Source organism: Marmota flaviventris, chromosome 12, assembly GCF_047511675.1.
Source record: "Marmota flaviventris isolate mMarFla1 chromosome 12, mMarFla1.hap1, whole genome shotgun sequence".
Classification (NCBI taxonomy): domain Eukaryota; kingdom Metazoa; phylum Chordata; class Mammalia; order Rodentia; family Sciuridae; genus Marmota; species Marmota flaviventris.
In genome coordinates, this window is record NC_092509.1 from 35,824,767 (window position 1) to 35,840,965 (window position 16,199).

General features: G+C 35.9%; 1 protein-coding gene across 6 annotated transcripts in view; it reads right to left on the minus strand.

Annotated features, from left to right (window-relative positions):
- Cacnb2 (calcium voltage-gated channel auxiliary subunit beta 2) overlaps positions 1-16,199 on the minus strand; it is a 351,637-nt gene that overhangs the window by 156,280 nt on the left and 179,158 nt on the right. The gene's annotated exons all lie outside the window — the stretch shown is intronic.

Genomic DNA, 16,199 nt, shown 5'->3' on the forward strand with positions numbered 1-16,199 from the left:
ATTTCCATCCTATAACTTCAAGGTCTACAAGGTCATATGATAGCAAGTGAAATCATAAGGGAAATTGACTTTCAGAGATGCCAAGTGAATCTGTCCAATGTCACTCAGCTGATGAAGGCCTACTCCAGTTTTTTGAAGTACCATGAGTTCCATTTTAATACTGATCAAGTACTCATCAAGCTACTAGGCACTTGCTGGTATTGAAAAGTATCAAGATTCTTCAAAATGCCAATCAGAATACAGGTTTGATACATGTCTACAAAGTTTTATTGTATATACTAGAAATAAAAACAGTTCATATTTTATTCTAACGACTTGGCAAAGAAATATATTGAATATTATTTTATTTCCTTCTATTTCAATATAGTAGTGTGAGAAAAGCTTTTAAGCCAGGTGGCTCGAGAGGCTGAGGCAGGAGGATCATGAGTTCAAAGCCAACCTCAGCAATTTAGTGAGGCCCTCAGCAACTTACCAAGACACTGTCTCAAAGAAAAAAGGGGGGCGGGCTGGGGATGTGGCTCAGTGGTTAACCCCCCTGGGTTCAATACTCACTACAAAAAAAGGGAAAGACTTGAAGAACTAAATTGGAAATATAAATTCATATTCTCAAGCTAGATTTCATAGAAAAACAAATGTCAACAGTTCATTATCCCCACAGAAATACATTCTCTCTTACTAAGCATTTGCTTTATTTTCTCTTTCAATTAGTTTTAGGTATTTTTGTCATTAATTTTACTTTGATGTGTACCTTATACTGAATCCACACAGATTAGACAACTGTGAAAAACGAAAATGCTTACATAGTTTATATGATAAAGATACTGAGCTAAAAAACAGCAGAGAAGATTCATGTCCTTAATATCAAGGTTTTGCAAAGTACATTAAAATTTACATTGCATATAAAATCAGAAATCTGTAAAGTCCAATTCTAATTTTAAAATATGAAATCACCTAGAATTAAAAGGTAGGCCATATTATTTTTCAACAAAAAAAGATTATTAAAAAATTCTATTTTTTGATATTTTTTCACTGAAAAGATCACATTTCCCTGCTACTAAATTTATGTAACATTTAATTATGAAAAATAGCCTCAGTAAAATATTGTATAATTTACAGCTATAATAATGTAGTATATTTGATGGATTTAAAACATATCCTCATAATTCTGTTCATAGCTTTTATTGATACTAATGTATATATTCCTTCATTTGTAAAGATCAGAAAATCCAATATACTAGCTAATAATTTCAAATTGTGCTAAATATTAGCTGTAAAGTATTCTTTCTTAAAAATGTCACATACTAGCTGGCCACAGTGGTGCATGCCTGGAATTCTAGTAACTTGGAGGTGGACGTAGAAGGATCATAAGTTCCAAACCAGCCTGAGCAACTTAACAAGACCCTGTCTCAAAATACAAAATGGGCTAGAAATGTAGATCAGTTAAAGGACCCATAGGTTCAATCCTCAGTACTGCAAAAAACAAACAAAAATCCAAATACCTTGAAGCACTAGGAAGCAATGTTTCCTTCGAGTATTACTTGCAAAACAACTGCACCCATGTGGTACCTTGTCATTCATATAACAATGAAGTGGCATATATGCACTTTTGAAAAATGATAAATCTGGTTAAGTGAAACTCTAGCAAAGCAACAAACAGCTAAATAAAGAATTATTTTAAGTGGAATTCCTGGGATGCTTTTAAGCCATGCACTTGCTTACCATTCATTATTACTCGTTACTTTCTTTCCCCATTTATCAATCTGACTGTTTTCTATTTCATTGTCCTCTCATGAGAACATCAGTCACTGCCCAAATTCCACAACTTAAGGGCATTCATACAGCGGTGACTAGTGCTATCTGCATAGCTCAGTTACGATAAAGCAATTATGTTCCCCTGGTGTTGGAACAATAACAAGACCAGATGCCATGTCTTTTCCTGCTTCCCAGAAGAACCCTGCAGCGGGACGTGACATGCAGAAATCACCTGGATGCATGTGATCTACGGGGAGGCTGATGTGGATGCTAACATGCAGGTTCGGGCTAGATACTGAATCAGTGAACCCTGTCAATCTAGCTGATTCCAGCGCATTCTGCGAATGCACAGAAGGATCAGATCCACAAAATTATTATCTGTCAGAGCCCTGTAAGCAGGTCATGTGTCCTCTTTAGGAGACTGATCTGGCCTTGAATAAACATCAGGAGGGCAGAGGATTTGAAGCTGTGTGAGGTCTATGTTTGTATTTTTAATGCCATAACCATCTATTTTCTTAGGTTTCTAAAAAAACAGCTACCACTTTAACTTGTTGAATTGACAAATTCATCAGGAAAAGGCAGTTCACACATATCACATTTTAAAAGGGACTTTGTGACTTTGAAAGAGGCATGACCATGGAATCTTAAATTATGTTAAAATTCTTCTAATTCCATAATTAGAAATTTGATTTATTTCATTGTGTTAAATTGGATTAATCTCGTTTCTTTTTTTTTCCACATTAAGGGCAGAGAGAAAATTATGCAAATATACTGGGTTGGAAATTATTTCTCTTCACTGTGCAGACCACCTAATTTGCCATAGTAAAATGAAAAAAAAAAAAAGGTAATAAATGAATAAAATGTGTTCCCCCAAAGAAGTGAAAAATATTTTGAAATTTCTGGATAGGGCAAGTCATTTTTAAGTTCATCATTTCACCCAGTTGAAAAATGTCAGAAGAATGTAAATTACAAGAAAATAATCAGGATGTAGCAGAAACACAAAGATCTTAGCTCAGTCCGATTCCCCCAAGCACCTTCTTCCGTGTTTTCTGATGTATATTTTATTACAGACTTGTCTTCAACAACCCCTCAGGATGATCAGAGACAGTATATACCTAATCCTATCAATGCAAAGTACACATACACATAGAGAAATTCCAATAAAACATGATATAAAATCTGGTGATTAACAAATATTAGCAAGAAAAAAAGAAGAATGAGAAATGACAAACATATAGTCTTTACAAATTTTTAGTTGTTAATGAACATTTATTTTATTTATTTATTTATATGTGGTGCTGAGAATTGAACCCAGTGCCTCACACTTCCTAGGCAAGCACTCTACCACTGAGCCACAATCCCAGCTCCCAAACATGCAGTCTTTGTGAAAATATCTTTACTTTCATACACATTCCCAGGGGGAATGAGTTGATATTCTTATTTTCCTGAAAAGTAGCTGAGACATAGAAATAAAAAATGAGCTACTTTTTTGTTTATTAACGGATCGTTCTAGAAGATGGAGCACTGTTGTCATAAATGTGGCTTGTTTAGAGAGGATTAAAAATGTTTTTTAAAGCCCGATTTAATCTGGAGATGATCTTGGTATCAGGCTTTCGTTAACTCTGCTACAAAGCAAGGAACCCATGGGTCTTGGATTTTGCTGCTTCAAGACCTGCCAGGCCTGCTTGGCTCCGAGAGGGCTACTTCTATGAATTTACATTTCCAAGATGTCTTGTGTAAGTGGGATCATGTGCTATTTCTCATTGTGTATGTGGCTTATTTCACATAGCACATTGTGTTCAATTTCAATGACATTCTGAATAGCAGGTTTATGCAGCCACGAAGGAAAATGGTCCCAGAGAAATCATGCATTTTTACTTAGCTGTAGAAATTAAATTTACATTTCCTCAACCCCAAAGCAGATATTACATCAGTACTGGGAAACCATTATTATCTGCCCATGCTTTCTCTAATTAACTTGGGTAGCTGGATTAATAGAACACTCAGTGAGAACTATCTTTTGGGGGTCTCTTTAAACAAACAACTCTCAAGGATGTCTCTGCCAAAGTCATACAGAAGCAGTCAAGTGGAGGTTCTCATGGGAGCACCCATCCTTTCAGACCCCCTAGAATGTTCTGTGAATTCTTCTCTTTCACTTGAAAGACAAAGAAGAGAGAATAGGCCCAAGCTCCCTCTAAACCGTGAACTTTTACTGAGCTCAAATTTAACCCACAAAATCATGTCAGGCTCTCTATCTACTATGTAAAACATCATGTATCCTTTTTTTTTTTTCAAGGAGGATTTTTTTCTTAGTTATAGATGGACACAATACCTTTATTTTATTTTTTTATATGGTACTGAGGATTGAACCAAATGCTTCACATGTACTAGGCAAGAGCTACAACCCACGTTATGTATCTTAATTAAATCATTTTAAAGAGGCAGTTGGCATATCTATTCTCTAATTTTTGCCACTCAATAAACATATTTAAATCACACTGAATTCCATATCTCCCAAATTTTCAACTAATCTTTTATCTTGAGAATCCTCTAAATATTTATGTCTCTAATATAGAGATTCACGATTCTTTATTCCTCAACATTTGCATAGTTAGAAATATACGTATCTTTTATCCTGTTATGTTATCCCAGTACATGATCACGTCCTCAGTGGAGACCACATTTAACTTCACCTAGATAGTTCCTGACATATCATGCGGATGGTTTTTATTTTGGGCAATAACATGAGCTTTCTTTTTTTCTATACTGTTATATTTGAGTGCACAAATGAGCATCTTTTAAAAAACACCCAGCCATCAAATTAGCATTAATTATTCACAGCGCCCTGTGAAAGCCTGGAAGCTGAGCTGTGTTAAATGCTCCAAACCTCCTGATGTGGAATTTAGCCTTGAAAGATTTCTCCCAAGCATGTTCACTGAACATTAAACATTATTAAACTCAGTCGCAAAAATGATCATAAGCCTGGGCCCCGCAGGAGACCTCTCTGGCTCATCTGATTTCAAGCTGTAGAAATACCTGTGCTGCTAGAAACCAAGATATTAATATTGAACATACATTCTTCAAGCAATTGCTAGGGTCTTAAAAGACTAAATGACAAACACTCTTCTGAAGTATTTTGAGTACATGGATTCAACTCTCAAACAGAGCAGTGGAGAGAGAGAGGGAAAAATATTACTTTCATTTCCTAGGTGAAAAATATAGAGATATCAATCAACTTGCGTCAAAACTGGGAAACCTGTGCTAGAATCAACAATAAAATCTTGCTCTCCTTGAAGTGTAGGGAGATATGTCTCTCCTATCATATGCTTAAATCAAAGCTGTTTCCTGTCAGTGCTTAACTATAAAGATCAGGAGCCAAAAATGGCACAAAATAGCCTGTGGAGAGGGCACTTGGATCAATGGTGTAGATCTTTCTGATGGTGGCACGTCTATTTTTTGTGTTATAGATCATGATCTTAGATGATTTCATGGATCAGATTCTTTCTTCTTCTCTTACATAGATGCTTTAAAATGCCAGTAGTGGGAAACAAAGCTTCACACACCTATAATCCCAACAGCTTGGGAGGCTGAGGCAGGAGGATCATGAGTTCAAAGCCAGCCTCAGCAATGGCGAGGCACTAAGCAACTCAGTGAGACCCTAGATAAAATATTTGTATTTTATTTTGATAGGGCTGGGGATGTGGCTCAGTGTTTCAGTGTCCCCAAGTTCAATCCCCAGTATAAAAAACAAACAACAAAAAGAAAACTGGACCAATATTCAAGGGTAAGTAATTAAGGTTTGTAGGGTTTACAAATGACATAATTTACATTAAGGTCAAAATGGCAGCATGTCCTTTTCCAAGAATCAGTATAGAAAATTTTGGTTCTCCAACCCTAAGGGAAGAGTGCCAGGCCCCTGAGTGGCCACTGCAAGTGGGAGCTCTGTAGGAGCCACACAGTGCAGGGTTCCTTCCAGGACCTGACAGCCCTCAATCAATAAAAACTGGATGATTTATTCATTTGTGGTCCTAGACCATGAAAAATCAGGAACCTCAAGGTGAGACAGACTTCACTTTTCATATCACTTGCAGCTGGTGTCAGATGGGGTCTTTTCCTTTTTCTGTGTAATAGTTGTTAGCTCCCTGCCCTAAATAAGTTAGATAATTGACCAAAGTCAAAAGCTTATCGTTTCACTTTCCAAAAGTGAGGCTTAACCTTGCGACTAGTCTACTGTTGATTTCTACTTAAGCTAATACTATCTTCTCCAAGTTCCTCTGGTGATACCAGCTGAGTGTTAAATGTACATTTAAGATCAATTTATAGGAAAGGAAACATTTTAATAGCTGATACTAGTTAGGGGAAAGACTGTCTCATAGTTCATTCTAGAAAGAACTTCTCTTAATACTTCACAAATAAAAGTCACATTTTATTTTAAATATAGGAAGCCTAAAAACAATTGACACAGAAATACGAAGAGCATACAAATATTCAGAAAATATTCACCTTCACTAGTGACTCACTAAACAGAAATTAAAGCAGTATTGTGTAACTCTTATACTTTAAGCAGGTATTAATATCTGTATACATAGGATACATAGTGCTTAAACACTAGTACATTCTAATGTTGACATTGTCAACTGGTAGAATAATTTTGAAAAGAGGTGTATCAAAGGCATAGCCACAGACAACATTCAAACTCATTCACTGTGCAACTAATCTCACATCTGAGAATTTATCTCAAAGGAGTTAGTCAACAGAGTAAAAAACCATATGCTCACAATTGCCTTTATAGATTTATCTATGAAAACAAAACTAAAAAATCAAGCTAAAAGTCCAACAATAAATGATCACTTAACAATGGCAAATCCACACAATGTTATATTATGCTGTGATTACCATTACCTTAAAATAAGGTTGAAGGAAAAATAATCCATAGCAGTCTGTACAGCACAGTTACAGCCAAAAACATGGGTATGCTATCAGAAAAGGCCAAGAATGCAACATGTCAACATAAAAATAATTGATCAAGAATGGTGAAATTAGGCATGGAGATCCAAGATGCCGCCAGAGGGAGGCAGTATTCTGTGTTGCTCCTGACCTGGGACTCAAGTACTGAGAATGCTGCTTCTCTGCTCCTGCACAGGAATCACAGCCACCATGCCTGTCCAGGGATCCAGGCCTCAGAATAGGTCTCCCAACTACTCGCCCTCGCCGGATTACCAGGTGCCCAAGCGAGACCATTGGTGGCAGCACCTGTGCAGAACTTTTGGCCACCCACCTGAGCAGAAATCATGGATGCCACTCCCATGCAGGATGCCTGGCAGCTTCCCATGAGTAGGAACTCTGGACTCCACTCCCATATAGACCCTATCTACCAACTTGGGGCTCCCCTGGTGGCTGCCATCTTGGGTCTCTGCAGCAGCAGAGTTAGTACCCTACGCTTAGTACCCTGCCTGCACCCGAGAACTTCACACAGGCCCTGTAGTCACCTGAAAGCCACATGCTGCACACCACAGAGCTTGTCTCTGAACTCATGCCCAACGCCATCACTCGGCTCCCCCTACCTGGACCGACACCCCATCATTGAAAGCAGGTGCCTCTACTTTGGAGAACCTTCAGCACCATCTTCAGTGGGGGCAACTCCTAGTTTGGAACTCTGGCTGGCCAGATACCTAGTTTCTAACTCCCTCCTCTCCCCAGCAGTCGCTAGCCCAGCACAGTGACACCCTGGTTACCTTTACCATCCTGAGGGCGAAGATACCAGCTAACAACAGATGACCCCACCTATTGGATGAGAAGGGAAGCAGGAAAGACACCGATCTCCAACCCAAACAATCCCTGTTTCTTCCTTTCAGATTTTTTCCCTCTCTCTCTCTATTCTCCCGCTCTCACATCCCCAACATATGTCAAACCAAGTACTTCTGAATAGTATATTACAGTTGTATTGTATATTCTTTTTTTCTTATTTCCCACCAAATTTCTACTAATTTAACATTTTTTATTTTTCTTAATATATATGTGTTTGTTTTGTGTACTCTACTGTCTTCCCACTTGTCTACCAAAAAAATTACTTCCTCTCCCTTCTCCTGCCACTAATCTTCCTCTTTAGATTTCTCTTTCACACTTCCTAATATATAATAACTCTATATCCTCACCTCCTATCTCCTTAGCATATCATCCTACTCCTCATCCCTGGTTATTTGTCCCCCATCAGAAACTGTAAACCCTTTTACAAACCTACTGAGTATATAGTAGATAATAATTGAGTTCACCATTTCTGTACATTGTGACCAAACTGTAAATGTCTTAAAAGCAAACATTTGTTTTTAGGGTATATATTGTTTTTATTGGGATCTGTTAACATTGTCCTTCACTTCAAAGGAAAGGTGAAGGGGCACTATAAGCCTATACGGTAAAAACAGTAATGCCTCAGATCCACAGTGCTTGAAGGGAAGACACATAAACAATGTGAAAATACATGGGAAGAAAGTGCCCAAAACAAATCAAGACACCACATTATTACAATCCATGCCCAGCTCAGCAAAAGAAATGACAGAGAAGAAGTTCAGGATGTACATAATTAAAATGTTCTGTGAATTAAAGGATGATATAAGAGAACAAATACAGGCAGCAAAAGATCATTTTGATAAAAAGCTACATGAAAATAGGAAGCAAAAGATTACTTCAATAGGGAGATAGAGGACTTTAAAAAAAAGCCAAGCAGAAATCATTGAAATGAAAGAAACAATAAAACAAATTAAAAGGTATTTGGAAGACAGGACCTCAGACAATGAAGACAAAATATATCATCTTGAAAAGAATGTAGACCACACAGTGAAAATGGTAAGAAACCATGAGCAGAACATTCAAGAAATACGGGCTAGCATAAAAAGACCAAATGTAAGAGTTATTGGGATAGAGGAAGGCATAGAGTTCTAAACCAAAGGAATGAGTAACCTACTCAATGAAATAATACCAGAAAATTTTCCAAACATGAAGAATGAATTGGAAAACCAAATTCAGGAGGTTTACAGGATGCCAAATGTACAAAATCACAACAAATCCACACCAAGGCACATTATAATAAAAATGCCTAATATACAGAATAAGGAGAGCATATTAAAGGCCACAAGAGAAAGGAATCAGATTACATATAGGGGAAAACCAATTAGAATATGTGCAGATTTTTCAAGCCAGCCCCTGAAAGCTGGAAGATCCTGGAACAACATATATCAAGGTGTGAAAGAAAATGTATGCCAACCAAGAATCTTATATCCAGCAAAATTAAGCTTTGGATTTGATGATGAAATAAAAACCTTCCATGATAAACAAAAGTTAAAAGAATTTAAAACTAGATAGCCTATACTACAGAACATCCTGGGCAAAATATTCCATCAAGAGGAATTGATAAACAACAATAATCAGCAAAGGAACATATTACACTAAAGGAAAAACTAATAAAAGGAGAAACCAAGTAAAATTAAATAACAAAAATAAACAAAAAGTGTTAGGAATACAAATCATGTCTCAATAATAACCCTGAATATTAATGGCCTAAACTCATCAATCAAAAGACATAGACTGGCAGATTGGATTTAAAAAAGACCCAACAATATGCTACCTCCAAGAGACTCATCTCATAGGAAAAGACATCTACAGACTGAAGACGAAGGGTTGGGAAAAATCATACCACTGACATGGACTGTGGAAGCAAGCAGGAGTTCCATTCCTCATATCAAATAAAGTAGACTTCAAGCCAAAGTTAATAAAAATGGATAAAGAAGGATATTTTATACTGGGGAAACATTCATCAACAAGACATAACAATAATAAATTTATATGCCCTATACAATGGAGCATCTATGTTCATTAAACAAACTCTTCTCAAGGTCAACAGTCAAATAGACCACAACATAATAAATCTGGGTGACTTTAACACACCTCTTTCACCACTGGATAGATCGTCCAAACAAAAGCTGAACAAAGAAACTATAGAACTCAATAATGCAATCAATAACTTAGACTTAACTGACATATATAGAATATTTCATCCTTCAATGAACGAATACACTTTCTTCTCAGCAGCACATGGATCCTTCTCTAAAACAGACAATATACTATGCCACAAAGCAACTCTTAGCAAATATAAAAAAGTAGAGATAATACTCTGTATCTTATCAGATAATAATGGAATGAAATTAGAAATCAATGAAAAAATAAAAAATAAAAGCTACTCCAATACCTGGAGATTAAATTATATGCTACTTAATGAACAATGGGTTTTAAAAGACATAAAGGAGGACATTAAAAATTCTTAGAGGTGAATGAGAACACAGATACAATTTATCAAAATCTCTGGGACACTATGAAGGCAGTTCTAAGAGGAAAGTTCACTGCATGGAGTTCATTTCTTAAAAGAAGAAAAAGTCAACAAACAAATGACTTAACATTACATCTCAAAGGCCTGGAACAAGAAGAACAAATCAACACCAAAAGCAGTAGAATACAGGAAATAATTAAAATCAGAGCTGAAGTCAATAAAATTGGAACAAAAGAAATAATTGAAAAAAAAATTGACAAAACAAAAAGTTGGTCCTTTGAAAAAATAAATAAAATTGACAGACCCTTAGCCATGCTAATGAAGAGAATGAGAGGGAAACTCAAATTAATAACATCTGTGATGAAAAAGGAAATATTACCATGGACATTACAGAAATACAGAAGATAATTACCAATTATTTTATTCGAGTACAAACCTTCAAAATAAGAAAATATTGAAGGCATTGACAAATTTCTAGAGTCATATAATTTGCCCAAATTGAATCAGGATGATATACACAATTAAAAAAAAATCAATTTCAAGCGATGAAATAGAAGACACCATCAGAAGCCTACCAACCAAGAAAAGCCCAGGACTGGATAGATACACAGCAGAGTTCTATAAGACCTTTAAAGAAGAACTGATACCAATACTCTTCAATTTATTTCAGGAAGTAGAAAAAGAGGGAGCACTTGCAAACTCATTCTACAAGGCCAATATCACCCTGATTCCAAACCAGGCAAAGACACATCAAAGAAAGAAAACTTCAAACCAATATCTCTAATGAACATAGGTGAAAAAATTCTCAATAAAATTCTGGCAAATTTCGAATACAAAAAGATAGTGCACCACAAATAAACGGGGCTCATCCCAGGGATGCAAGGTTGGTTCAACATACAGAAATCAATAAATGTAATTCATCACATCAATAGACTTAAAGATAAAAACCATATGATTATCTCAATAGATGCAGAAAAAGCATTCAACAGCATATAGCACCCCTCCATGTTCAAAACATTAGAAAAACTAGGGATAACAGGAACAGATCTCAACACTGTAAAAGCTATGTATGCTAAGTTCCAGGCTAACATTATTGTAAATGGAGAAAAATTGAAAGCATTCCCTCTAAAAACTGGAACAAGACTAGGATGCTCTCTTTTTCCACTTCTTTTTAACATAGTTCTTGAAACACTGGCTAGAGTAACTAGACAGACAAAAGAAATTAAAGGCATATACATAGGAACAGAAGAACTCAAATTAGCACTATTTGCTGACCATAAGATTCTATACCTAGAAGACCCAAAAAATATTCACCAGAAAACTTCTAGAACTAGGAAATGAATTCAGCAAAGTAGCAGGATACAAAATCAACACTCATAAATCAAAAGCATTTCTGTATATCTGTAACAAATTCTCTGTAAGGGAAAAGAGGAAAACTATCCCATTTACAATAGCCTCAAAAAAAAAAAAAAAACTTGGGAATCAACCTAATAAGATGTGAAAGACCTCTAGAACAAAAACTACAGAATGCTAAAGAAAGAAATTAAAGAAGAATTTAGAAGATGGAAAGATCTCCCTTGTTCTTGGACAGGCAGGATTAATATTGTCAAAATGACCATACTACTAAAAGCATTATACAGATTTTGTGCAATTCCACTCAAAATCCCAATGACATTCCTCATAGGAACAGAAAAAGCAATCATTAAATTCATCTGGAAAAATAAGAGACCCAGAATAGCTAAAGCAATCCTTAGCAGGAAGAGTGAAGCAGGTGGCATCACTATACCAGACCTTAAACTATACTACAGAGCAATAGTAATGAAAACAGCATGGCAGGGGCTGGGGATGTGGCTCAAGCGGTAGCGCACTCGCCTGGCATGCATGTGGCCCGGGTTCAATCCTCAACACCACAAACAAAGATGTTGTGTGCGCCAAAAACTAAAAAAAAAAAATAAATAAAATAAATATTAAAAATTCTCTCTCAAAAAAACAAAAAAAAACCCAGCATGGTATTGGCACCAAAACAGACTGGTAGACCAAACCAATGGTACATAATAGAGGACACAGAGACTAACCCACATAATTACAGTTATCTCATATTAGACAAAGGCACCCAAAACATGCATTAGAGAAAAGATAGCCTCTTCAACAAATGGTTCTGGGAAAACTGGAAATCCAGTTTAACAAAAATCTTGTAATAAGATGAAAGTAAACCCCTATCTCTCACCATGCACAAACTCAACTCAAAGTGGATCAAGGACTTAGGAATAAAACCAGAGACCCTGTGTCCAATAGAAGAAAAAGTAGGCCCAAATCTCCATCATATTGGATTAGGCCCCAACTTGCTTAATAAGATTCCTATAGCAAAAGAATTAAAATCAAGAATTATTAAATGGGATGAATTCAAACTAAAAAGTTTCTTGTCTGCTGAAACAATCTTTTCACTGAAACAATCAGTGAGGTGAATAGAACCCCTACAGCTTGGGAGCAAATTTTTACCACTTGCACATCAGATATAGCACTAATCTCTAGGATATGTAAAAAAAAAAAAAAATCAAAAGCTAAACACATACACACACAAAAAAAATAATAATCCAATCAATAAATTGGCCAAGGAACTGAACAGACACTTCTCAGAAGAGGATGTACAATCAACAAATATATGAAAAAATGTCCAACATCTCTAGCAATTAGAGAAATGCAACTCAAAACTGCTTTAAGATTTCATTTCACTCCAGTCAGAATGGCAGCTATTAATAACACAAACAACAATAAGTATTGGTGAGGATGGGGGGCGGGGGAAAGGCACACTCATATTGCTGGTGGGACTGCAAATTGGTGTAGCCAATATGGAAAGCAGTATGGAGATTCCTTGGAAAACTGGGAATGGAACCACCATTTGACCCAGCTACTCCTCTCCTCGGTCTTAAAAAGGACTTAAAAACAGCATACTACAGGGACACAGCTAAACTGTGGAACCAAGCTAGATGCCCTTTAGTAGATGAAAGGATAAAGAAAATATGGTACATATATACAATGGAATATTACTCAGCAATAAAAGAGAATAAAATCATGGCATTTGCAGGTAAATAGATGGAGTTAGAGAAGATAATGCTAACTGAAGTTAGCCAATCCCAGAAAACCAAATGCCGATGGGGCCGGGGATGTGGCTCAAGTGGTAGTGCACTCGACTGGCATGCGCCGGGCACTGGGTTCGATCCTCAGCACCACATAAAAATAAAGATGTTGTGTCCACCGAAAACTAAAAAATAAATATTAAAAAATTCTCTCTCTAAAAAAAACCCCCCAAAACAAATGCTGAATGTTTTCCCTAATAGAAGGAGGCTGATTCATAGTGGGCTTGGGAGGGGGAGCATGGGAGGAATAGACGAACACTAGGTAGTGGTGGGAGGGGAAGAGAGGTGGCATGGGGTTAGGAATGATGGTGGAATGAGATGAACATCATTACCCTAAGTACATGTATGAAGACACGAATGGTGTGAATATTTTGTATACAACCAGAGATATGAAAAATTGTGCTCTATATGTGTAATATGAATTGTAATACATTCTGCTGTCATATATAACAAATTAGAATAAAAGATTAAACAACCTGTACACTTGGAAAAATGAGAATTCATACCCCATTTGATTCAAATGTATGATATGTCAAAATCATTGTATTGTCATGAGCAACTATTAAAATAAATAAATAAATAAATAAAAAATAAAAAAGAATGGTGATATTACAGCTAGGTGTGGTGGTGCATGCCTGTAATCCCAGTGGCTCAAGAGGCTGAGACAGGAGGATTGTGAATTCAAAAGACAGCCTCAGCAACTTAGCAAGGCCCTAGGCAACTTAATAAAACCCTGTCTTGAAATAAAATATGCAAATATATTAAAAAAAAAAACAGGAAAAGGGCTGGGGATGTAACTTATTGGTTAAGTGCTCCTGGGTTCAATCCCTGGTATCAAAAAAAAAAAAAAGAATGATGAGATTAGGAAGTATTTCTACATCCACAACAATTCTTTTAATATCTCTTCTAGTTTTAAATAGTTTTAAGTCATTGCTTCATGAGGCAAGGTTATATCAAATGGATTGGCATCTCCGGGAGGTAATATTGGCACAGCATCCCTGTGTACACTATTATCTCCAGTCTTACTAACATTGTACTTCCATTGAAATAAAAATTGTAGTTGAAAAGTGATGCAGAAACCTGTAGCCTTAGGCCATTATTGATTTTATAATATAGAAGAATGCAACGTCACATGGTAACTTCCTTTTTTAAAAAAAATGGCTTTAGCAACTTAAATGTAAAGAGAAAGAAAGAATAATTGGATAACTACTAGATTCTGATATATTTTTTTTTCTGGCAATGGGGACTGAACCCAGGGTCTTATACATGCTAGGCAGGCGTCCTATTACTGCACTACATCTTTCAGCCTGGAATAGTGAACCTCCGTCATCTTTTTGGCTTATTTCCTTTCAGGAGCTCTGGTTCTTTACCACTGGGAGTTAAGGACCACCTTGAGAATTCACGGAAGCTAGAAAATGGTCACTTGTACACAGACTAAAATACTGACACACACTTTTCAAAGGTCTACACTTGTCTTCCCCTCCCAGCCTCTGCTAGAGGATCCACACATTTCCAGTGAGGAGACCCATGTCTCAAGAGTGTTATTTAATCTCTCCCCTTTCCTTCGAAATGCAAATAAAAAAATAACTGGTGACTTTTTCTTGTTGCCTATCATAAATATAGTTTGGTATCTCGGAGCTAAGTTGTTTCATTCTTAGCCTGTGCAGGAAATGTAGGGAAGCCCCCAAGTTCCTTCCATAACTCTGGGTACTATGCTGAGTAGTCCATATATACTCATAGTCTGTAATAAACTTTTTGATAAATATTACTATTCCTAATTTTACAGATGATGAAACTGAAGGTCAGAAAATCAATGCTTGCTGAATCAGGAATTAAGGGGATATTCTAAGATTCAATGTCAAGTCTGATTAAATCCCAACACTCACACTTAAACATAGTTAAAAATTAGAATAAAACACAGGTAATATCCTAAATACATAGAAAAATCTTCACAAATCTGAATGATCACCATATTCAATTTACCAATAATGTATGAATACCAGAATCCATGAAAAGGTAACAAGTGTATTTAATACAAGGTGGACTAACATATTTTTTAAAATTTTATTGCCTTTGGCAGTGAAAAAGCAATTACCTCTTCCAAATTGCTTTGGTTTATTAATATCATTCTAATGCAAATGAGAAATAATTTCTAAATGTGTTTTCATACAGATGGGGTTTGGAGTGACTTTAGAAACTACAACTATTATAAAAGCTGAAATTGTACTGGATTAGAACAAAGAAAGACTACATAATTTGGCATCCTAAAAAGTTATCCCATGATGCATTTACAGACACACATAAATATGCTTATATAAAATTACATATATTTTAAAGTTTGCTTCATTTGTATTACTGTCCAGCTGTAAAAGAAAAATTTCGGTCATTATTGCAGAACCTTGAGGAAGAGTCAATTGGAAGTGTTAAATGGATACTGAAGAAAATCATGAAAAAGTTATTTTGAACTTGAATCAAACAAAAATCCATGTGTTCATAGTACTATTGTAACACAGGTGTTAGTTAAAATGAGAAGCAGCCAGGATATAGGAATCAAAGAAAGAAATTTTCTAGAAAGAAATAGTTTAAGAGCATACATCTCCCTGAAATTAACTGTAGGATACATTATTCATGTGACTATTTTAGATTCATATAGACTGACATTTCTACTAAGTAAATGTGTCATTACTGTGACCATTTTCATTGCTAAAACTATTCAAAATTACTGGTGGAATGAGTTTGGCAATTTGAATATTTGGCAATTTGAGCTGCAGGTTATATACTTTCCCAATTCACACCAAAATTTCTCTGCAGGAAAAATAAAACAAAACAAATAAACAACAAAAAACCCAGCAGTTATTTCAGGTCTGATAAGATTTTTAGAAAATAGGGAAGTCTACAGGAAATGATTATTCCAGATGTTTCTTAAAACAAGATATATTCTATGCTTTTATAATTCTGTAAAAATGGATTCTACTGTCATGTATAACAAT